This window comes from Gorilla gorilla, chromosome 13 (genome assembly GCF_029281585.2).
Source record: "Gorilla gorilla gorilla isolate KB3781 chromosome 13, NHGRI_mGorGor1-v2.1_pri, whole genome shotgun sequence".
In the NCBI taxonomy this organism is placed as follows: Eukaryota; Metazoa; Chordata; class Mammalia; order Primates; family Hominidae; genus Gorilla; species Gorilla gorilla.
The window spans coordinates 78,299,551-78,309,589 of NC_073237.2; the positions used below are offsets into that span (position 1 = coordinate 78,299,551).

The following is a 10,039-nucleotide window of genomic DNA, read 5'->3' on the forward strand; positions in this document are numbered from 1 at the left end:
AACTTGCCAGTAAAACAAAGGAAGCATTTCCAATGACAAGGCTTAGGAACCCATGGATAAAAATCTAACAGAACACATGCTGGAAAATGGGGTCAGGAAATAGTATCATCTATCCTCGATCTGAGTATGCTCAGTGATGGCACAAACCATGCCCTGTGAGAGGGACTTGGAAATACAATTGCTTCTATCCAGAAATGTGCCCTTTGGGAATGGGACATATCGTACCTAAGTGCCCCCAAATCAATTGTTTTTCAGCATCTTGTCTACACAATCATAACCAAGGTTTCAAGGAGAAGGCAGGCGCAGGAAGTATTTAGCTTTAACTTCTTAGCAGATGTAACACCAGCTCTTCATCCTCTGCTAAAGACAGGCCAGTATCCGAAGGCTCTAAAATGTCCCACTTGGCCTTCTTTCTGTTATGACTTGTTGGTCCCACATCTTCCACTTCACTGTTCTTCCTCTTCTTCATTCCCTGCTTCTTCTTGGTATCACATTTTATTTTCCATATCTTCACTATCTGAATCTTCAGAGCTTCTGTACTTATCTGGATCTAGGAGTGTGCTTGGATCAAATCCATCATCATCATCATCACTCCAATCCAGAAAGTCTTCCTCTTCATCTTTGGCCTTAGCTTGTCTCGTGTTGGCTTCTCTTCTGGCTTCCCTTTCTTTCAGTCTTTTCTCCCAATGCTTTGCCTTAATTTTCTTCCTATATTCTTCTTTGTCAAATTTGTCCTCTTTCTGAAGTCTTCCCTTTGCTTTATCTAAGTTGATACCACCCGTGTCATCATCTTCCTCAGCATCCTTGATGGCAGATTTCTGCATTTGTGGCCACTGTTGAACCAACTCCCCTTCATCAGTACATGTTATCTTCTTATTCACTTTAAAATTTCTCTTCATTACTTTTTTTGCTTCTGCAACTTTGGTCACTTTTTTCTTGATGCTGGATTTAGAAGGTTCTTTCTTCTGTAATGTTTTCTCCTCTTTAAAGTCAAATCCAAACACATTGTGCCACTTCACCTTCAAGAAATCAGCATCTTCTTCCTCCTCATCTCTGTCCAGAAACTGCATAGGAACTTCCTTGATCTTCTTTGCTTCACTGGTGTTAGGAAGAGATGGAGCTTGAGATCCTTTTGCTTTTGCCAGTTTCTCTTCCATTTCTTCTTCATTATCTTCCTCTTCCTCCTGTTCTTCATCACTAGTATCATTAGCCAGTCTGTTCTCTGTCCTTTTGAGTCTTTTTCCACCTTTCTGAAGGATGGACATTTTCTCATTGAAGAAGGCTCTAAATTCTTCCACTTTGTCATTGGTGAGGGAGGGAGCCCTTGGCTCAGTTACTTTATTGGCTTGGCTCATTACCAATTCTTTGGTGGGTTGTTTCTGCATTTTCTGAAGAAATCTTATGCATGGTGCCACAGCAAGCCCAAGAGACAGGGCATATTCAGGTATAGGTAACTTGCTCACATCAAATACTTCTTTATCCTTCATCAGATACACCAATCATATATCGGAGATGAAACACCTTTGAGCTCTTTCTTTTAAATCTTGATCTTCAGCTAAAAAAGATTCCAATTTTTTCTGGATATCTATAAGTTTTTCTGGATTGATTTTGATTTCCTTTATAGGTACTTTCTTCTGAAGAAGCTGCTGCACTATAGCTTTTTCTGAGGCAAGCAAAATTAATAAAGCTTCACCATCCTCTTTGTACCTGGCAGTTCTACCTGCTCTGTGAATATATGTGTTGGCATCCTCAGGACAATCAAACTGAAGAGCCCAATTCACAGCCAGGAAATCCAGCCCCCTGGCTGCAACATCACTAGCAAAGAGTACTGCAGCTCTCTTACGGACAAACTCATTATAGACTTCCATTCTTCTCATTTGCTGCTATCAACCATGGAGGGCAAGGATAGAAATACCATGACGTAGCTGGCAAAACACTTGGTACAGATATCAGATCTTTTTGCAACTAGAAAAAAATACAATGCTCTTCTTCTTCAGGTGCCTTCTCAAAAAGGAATACAGCACACTTCTTTTTTGCTGCTGCTCACAGACTATGTAGTTCTGTTCCAAAGTGGCAGGGGTGCTATATTTTGCATTTTTCATGAACCCAGACATACTCAGTGTTTTTCAAACTCAGGTGTGCAAGGTCCTTTACAGATATAGTTTGCGTTGCTGAGAAAAGTAAAGTCTGACGTTTCTTGGGGAGATTTTCAATAATAGCATTCATGGTATCAGCAAAGCCCACATCCAAGATACTATATGCTTCATCAAGAACTAACATTAGGAGAGCAGTGGCATGAAAAGACACCGTTTCATCCAGGTGTTGAAGAAGCCGACCTGATGCACACACGAGTATATTTATGTTGTTGATCCTCTCAGCTTCGTGTTTCAGATACTTTCCACCAATGATGAGACCAGCTGAGAAGTCATGATTCTTTCCTACCTTTTGGAGAACCTCAAAGGTCTGATAGGCCAGTTCTCTCATAGGTGATATTATGAGAACCCCCAGCCCATCTGTTGAGGTCTATTGCAGACGATATAAGGCTTCTAGCACTGGAACAAGGAAAGCCAAAGTCTTGCCAGATCCAGTTTTGGCCACTCCAGGTACATCTCTACCTTGCAAAGCCAATCCAATGGTCTGCTTCTGTATCTCAGTTACCAAACCGTACTGAGCTTCTTGCAAACCTTTCAATGTTTTTTTGGACAAGGAAAAATCTGAAAATCTTGTAATTTCATTTACATTTATCTTCTCATAGTTCTGCATGAGGCGGCTGTTACCCTCGCGCTCGACCTGCCATTCGGGTTTCTTCAGTTGCTTCCTCAACTGATTCTTTTTGTTCTGCCCGTGGTTGTGTTTTTTCTTCCAGCGATTGAAGCTCTGCACCGGGTCGGGTCGGGCTCCCGAACCCGGAGAGTCCGCAGTTTTGCCCATTGCGGCGGCAGCGGCAGCGACAGCTGGGATCACCCCCAGACACGAGACACCTAAGGCCAGGCTCATGGAACCAGCATGCGGAAAACGCACAGAGGCGCATGCGTGAGTGTTGGTATTTTTAAACTACTCACGTGATGCTACTGCACAGCCAAGTTTGTGACCAGTGCTCCAGCACCTTGCTGTCAGAGTATGGTCCATGGGGCCGACAGTTATCAGGATCACCTGAGAGTTCATTAGGAATGCAGGTTGTCAAGTCCATTCTAAATCTTTGTATTTTAACAAGATCTTCAGGTGATTCATTTGCATCTTAAAATTTTAGAAGCACCGCTTTAGAAGTTATTTCATCTGTTTTATTTTGAAGTTGAAGAAAAATCCACAGAAGTTACAGAGTTTGCTGATGGTCACAATTCTAGCTAATGAAGCCAGGACTAGAATTAAAAACTCTTGAATTCCAAACCTGTGCTTCTCTCCAACGCTGTGGATGTGGGCCTGTGTTATCCTTCACATAGAAGAAAAAGGTGTGGATAAATTGTCAATAGTGTGTACACTTTGAGTGTACTCTGTCTTTTTGAGATGTAGCTAATGGATTTGCTGTAATTATCGTCTCTCTCCAGACCTATCACCTTTGAGAACAATGTTCATGAGATGGAGAAACTGACTGAAAGCTGCACCTAGATAGATTGCTTTGAATATTTCGGGAGAGAGTGGAACAGTTTGCAATTTAATTGTGCTGGTTATTGAGAGAGTGTGTGTGTGTGTGTGTGTGTGTGTGTGTGTGTGTGTGTGTGTGTGTGTCAGGGTCTCACTCTGTTGCCCAGGCTGGAGTGCAGTGGCACGATCTCGGCTCACTGCAACCTCTGCCTCCCAGGTTCAAGCGACTCTCCTGCCTCAACCTCCCAACTAACTGGGATTACAGGTGTGAGCCACTGTGCCTGGCCTGTTATTGACTTTTCTTACTAAAATTCTCTACTTCTGAAGCATAAATGCTAATAAAAAATATTTATAAAATAAGACTTTTCTGCTCTTCATTAGCTGAGGGACTAGTCTCAAGACTAAAAGACCATGGTACGAGACAAGAATACTAGTCTAAAAAGATGATGGCATGGGAAAAGAATATAATTTTCTCTTTCAGTTATCTACTTGAAGCTTTTGGGAAAGGGGAAAACCTGGGAATTTAGGGATGTGGGTAGTTTTGTAAGAAACCAGCCAAACGTTCTAAAGACAGAGTTTATGCTGGGCTCTGTGCTCAAACTGATCTAGCCAGAGCATGAAGGAAGCTGGAGAGAAAATGCAGGCTAGGTTGGTGTTGATCCGTCCAATCAAACACCACATGGGTTTAGCAGATGTATGCCATGCACATCGATATGTGCTATTTTAAATTTCCTGGGGCAATACTTGTTAGAGAAGAGCAGTATGTTGGACTCATCAGGCTTCTTAGTAATATGTACCTAGCTCTCTCCTCCTCTCTGCACCTGCTGTGCTACTGATTATACTGTAAGTAATGGCAGCTTTGCCTTGGGAGTTTATGGATATGCTGAAGATGGGGCATCTCTCCCGTGAAGGTGTATAAATTTCAAATTGCTAGTTGCAGCTCCTTGCAAGGGAGCCGTGGGGAGCAGGAGGGAGAGAACACCAGTAGGAGTGACACCCAAAGCCATAATAATTTCTGATGATTAACCTCCAGTTTTTCACATCCTCTGTTATGTGTGATTCCAGGATCATAGACAAAATGATTGCTTTGCTGTATGGAAAATCTGGCACTGTATAACTCTAATTTTCCACACATGATATCATAATACCTCTAGTAGCACTATTTGTAGCTAAAGCCTCCCTCTCCTCCTCCTTCTTCCTGTTTTTTCCTCTATTTGATGTATTTTCCTTTCTTTCATTAATTGCAAGGGGCTTTAGCCCAGGGTGAGGATAGTGAGTAGTGCGATAGGAGTGGTGGCTTCAGAGCCTCCTGTCTGCATGGTAAAAAATATATGTGTGTTTATCTGTTTAGGAGAAGATTCCTAAAGACCCAGAGTGATGTTATTACAGCTAGATTGCATTTAGAAACTCTAATGAAATGCATGTAAGGACAGAGGCAGGTAATAGAAATGAGTGACTGGATCAAGAGAACTGTGGTGGACTGGGTGGCTCCTAGCCTGTCTCAGAGGGGGATGTACCAGCCAGCTCCATCCATTGTTGCTATAGAGAGTGACAACCAGTGCTATCAAATCTCATTTTTAAACAGAAGCTAAAAATTCAAGTTTTACATGAAATTTTCTGCTCTATAAATGTTCGTAAGTAATTGAGGTTTCTTTTTAACTCCATCAACTATGTAGGCCAAAAACCATGTCTGAAGGACTAGATTGGGCCTGTGGAGCGGGAGTTTGTAAACTTGATTTAGTCTGATGTCCTCATTTCATGGAATAAAAGGAGTTTGTCCAAGCTCACTCATGACCTTAGTGAGGTGCAGAGTTGAGAAAAGAATGCGGGTCAGAATGCTCCTCATTCCTTTCACCTCTGAAGATACCTACAGTAGGACTTATGTGCCAGGCAGTGAGCCAGGTCAGGGTTAGGTTACAGATATGGCTCCAGCCCTCAATGAGCTCACAGTCTGGCAGGGGTGACAGACAAGCAAACAACTAACTATAATTCTTTGAGGTATGTGCAACAAAGAAGTAGCTATAAATGCAGAGGCAACATCAGGAGGAACAAGTTCATTTCATCTGAGGAGAGGGTGACATGGCGTGGAGAATCAGGGATGGGCTTACAGAAAAGGTGATGCCTCGGTTGGGTGTTAACACTTAAATCTTTTGATAATAGTCACAGTGTTTTGTTTGCTTGCTTCTTTTACGTTTGTTAAGCAGCTGGTTTGTTACTGTGATTCTGATGAATTTAGGGGGGCAGAAATTGATAATAAATTGTCTCATATTGGCTTGATTTAAAGTTCACACATACCAACTTACTTGGACCTCATAATGTTTGGTGAGGGTAAGGAATAGGGCAGGTATTAACTCAATTTCGTAGATGAGGAAATTGTGACTCAGGAAACCTAAATGCAAGGCCCAGTGTCACCTCATTATATATGCATCAGTAGAACTGGGTGGAAGGGAAATTTCTCATTTGCAGTTGGTGCTATTTATATTCTGGGTCCTGACTTAGTGTGGCACCACAAATCATCCATCCTGTGCTGTAAACCAATTCCAAGTTCTGGAATCCTCGGGAGATTTTGCTTCAACTTTCCTGGGAAATTGAATTGGAAGAACTACCCTTATGTTCATTGGAAATAAGGTGAAGACAAAGGTTTGGCAAGATGCTGATTCAGAGTGCAGCAACACTCAGGCTTTCAGGCCCTGCCCCATTCCACAAGTTGTAGGCCTGCAGGGCTGCGTTCAGTGGGACACTGGTGAGGGTAGAAGGTTGGGGGATAGGAGGTCTAATTTTCACGGAGTCCCAGTGTAGGCTAGCAGGAACCTTGGGAATGCTATGGGTGTGGGGTTAAGTACATACCAACAATTTCACACTTACAGTGGGTTATTTTAGAAATTCATTGACCGGCTGGGCACAGTGGCTCACGCCTGTAATCCCAGCACTTTGGGAGGCCGAGGCAGGCGGATCACAAAGTCAGGAGATCGAGACCATCCTGGCTAACGTGGTGTAACCCCGTCTCGACTAAAAATACAAAAAAATTAGCTGGGCGTGGTAGCGGGCGCCTGTAGTCCCAGCTACTTGGGAGGCTGAGGCAGGAGAATGGCGTGAACCTGGGAGGCGGAGCGTGCAGTGAGCTGAGATGGCGCCACTGCACTCCAGCCTGGGCGACAGAGTGAGACTACATCTCAAAAAAATAAAAAAAAAAAAAAAGAAATTCATTGACCATGTGACCCAACTTTTTAGGAGAAAATTTAGACAGTAAGAAAGGGGGCACTTTAACTGAGTGCTCATTGTGTCTTTGCAACCGCACTAGGTATTTTTATGTCATCCAAGTTAACACTCCAGAAAGCCTGAAAGATGAACATCATCAGCTCCATTTTCCAGAAGAAAAGCTGGGACTCAAAGAAGAAGTTATGTGACTTGCCAAAGTTAGATGGATATTAAATGATGGAGCTTGTGTAGAATTTAGGTCTGGTAGTCTGATTGAATCCAAAGAATGTGTCATAAGAAAGCTAAGAAATGGGACGTAATTTTCTGTGTAATGAAGGTGATTTATTTCATATAATAATTTTACTTGGGATACCTATGCACACGTGTGCATGTATGTGTTTGTATGTGTATGCTTATGGTGATGGTGAGATGTCAACAGAAAACAGCATAGGAAAGGCAGAGGAAAGAACCAAACGGGTGAATTTACTTCTAGTCTAATTTACCATGTTGGCTATTCACTTTCAGTTACTCTGCATTAATGGAGGTAAAGAGTCTGGTGGAAAATCTCTAAACGGGATTAATGAAATTATTTGTATTTGGCATTGGGTGTGATTGTGTGTAATGGTTTAGAAAATTATAAAACAAATAATGAGACCATTTAGTCAATGTTCAACTTAGGAGGAAGAGAAAAGCTGTGCTTTTCATCAACTCTGCTGAATAACATCTCTCTCCTTCCTTCTTTCACATAGCAGTGTCTCTTAGGCAGGCACAATTTATCCTTACAAAAGGAACTGGTTTATCTCTCTCAATTTGCTTGTTTACTTTTTCAGATTTCCTGGAGGAGTTAAGGTAATTAAACAGCTTGGTGTAACTGCGATAATTTTCAGCGTTCTTTCCCAATTTCTGTTAAACTATAGCCTATAGTTGGGTGTAAGGAAGACTACCAATTAATTTATCTAACATAGTTTAATTGAACACCTACCATATGCAAGGCACTGTGCTAACTTCTGGGGAATACAAATATAAAAGTGATAAAGGCAGATATGCAACTAACTGTATTGTAGTTAGATTGTAACAAAAACAGGCCCAGATCATACCAGGTAGAGATGCTGGGAAAGATAATTTGATATCCTTAAAAAACAATATTTAAAAAATATTTATTCTGCATTTATTTAGCAGGGGAGAGATTATTACCAGCCTGAATTTTTAATATTCTATTCAAGTGTACCCTCAGCTTTGATGAGGAAGATCAATTTTTTTTTTTTTATTTTTTTTTGAGGCAGGGTCTTGCTCTGTCACCCAGGCTGGAGTGCAGTGGCACGATCTTGGCTCACTGCAACCTCTGCCTCCCAGGTTCAAGTGATTCTCCTGCCTCAACCTCCTGAGTAACTGGGATTACAGATGTGTGCCACCACGCCCAGCTGATTTTTCATATTTTTAAGGTCAATTTATATGTATATATTTTCAGCTATTTATGGAACTGCTTGTGGGTACCATGGTACCATTTTATTTCAGTGAGATCCCCCTCTTATAGATTGTTACTCTGGGCTACCACCCAACTGGCCCAGCCCTTAATTTTGCTCTCTACAGAAGAATGGAGCTCATGGAGACACGGGAGGGAAACAGAGGAGGGAAAGACTAATTCTGACTGTGACTGAGCCAGGCCTCAAAGAATGATTAAAGTTTCTAAAAGCTGAGAAACTGAGGCCCAGGACAAGATAGGTCTGTCAGGAAGAGAGGGCAGTAGAGGCAAATGCAGGGCCAACTAAGCTAAGGTACAAGGGCCACAAACTGAAAGTGACATATAGGAAGTTGCTAGCTGACTGCAGAGGAGAGATCTGATGAAGTATTACTGACAGATTCAAAGGTCTTACTTCTACCATGGTACAGTTCTCATGAAGTGATAAAAGCTGAAATTGGGATGAAGCAGGGGAGAGCCAGGCTGGAGTGCTTCTCTTACTGGAGGCTATAGTCACTCCCTTTAAGTTATGCCTGTCCTTAAGTATAAGCATTCTGTGCCAGCTTCTACACTACCCTCACTGTCCTGTGCCTTGCTTTGCTTCAACAGCCTTTCTTGAAAGGATGTGTCATTTGGTGGCTCCTTTGCCACTTTTTTTCCAGATTGTTGACTTAGGATTTTTTTGTTTATTTGTTTTAAAGACAGGGTCTTGCTCTGTTGCCCAGGCTGGAGTGCAGTGGTGCAATCATAGCACATAGATCATAGTTCATCAGATCGTCCTGCCTCAGCCTCCTGAGTAGCTGGGACTACAGGCATGCACCTCCATACCTGGCTAATTTTTTAGTTATTTGTAGAGACAAAAAACTCACTATGTTGCCCAGGCTGGTCTCAAACTCCTGGCCTGAAGTGATTTATCCCACCTCTGCCTCCCAAAGTGTTGAGATTACAGACATGAGCCACTGTGCCTGGCAGAGGGCTGACTTAGGAAGTGGCATGTCTTGAGATCATCCAAGGACTTTAGGTAGTCTGAGTTTGCTATTTTTATGAACATAAACAGGAATGACATTAACAGGACTGATCTGGGAAGTTAATCATGGCAAGGAAGGTGCCAGGCCTGAATGCCTGGAGGAAGTGAGTAGGTGTAGGTGTCAACTGCTTGTGCTTGAAGCAAAGGCTTTCCATCTGACAGACCCTCTAGGAACACCTGGGAGGCTCAGCTTCTAGGCTCAAAGAATGCCTGGAGCTTTGAGAATGTGGTCTTGTGGAGAGGATCTGTCAGATCAGTATTCAAGATGGTAGATGCCACTTACATAATTGTAATTGCATTATAGATTCTTGGCCTTCATATTTAGAAACAAATTCATACTTGTAATAGTTCTTGTTAAGCATTAGTGGAACAACATTTTAGCATTCTTCCTCTACCACAGGCACAACACAAATACAATAGCTGAGGATATTTAGAAAGGAGGGCATTTAGAAAGTGGGATTACATGTAGACTTCCACTCCAAGTGTGTTGGAGTTGAGAATATTTATTCAGTCATCTAATTTTTCTATCATCTTTGATATTTTAAGGACATATTCCTAGCTTAATATTTTTAAAAGGGTATTTGGCAGAACAATAAATGGTATTTTAAAAAATAAAAAATTCTGCAGCTAAATAAGTTTGGAGAATGTTGGCTTAAGAAACTTAAACAATTTTTTTTAAGTCCAGGACTTTTCAGAGCTTTAAATATGGTAATGTGCTTTTAGCAATTATAAGAAGAGTATACAGTATTCATGGTCACCTATTTTATGGTAAA

At 41.7% G+C, this 10,039-nt stretch overlaps 1 pseudogene; it reads right to left on the bottom strand.

The window, feature by feature from the left end:
- Positions 1–319: 319 nt before the first annotated feature.
- Positions 320–2,931, bottom strand: LOC101127294 (probable ATP-dependent RNA helicase DDX10; annotated as a pseudogene).
- Between the last annotated feature and the right edge of the window lie 7,108 nt (positions 2,932–10,039).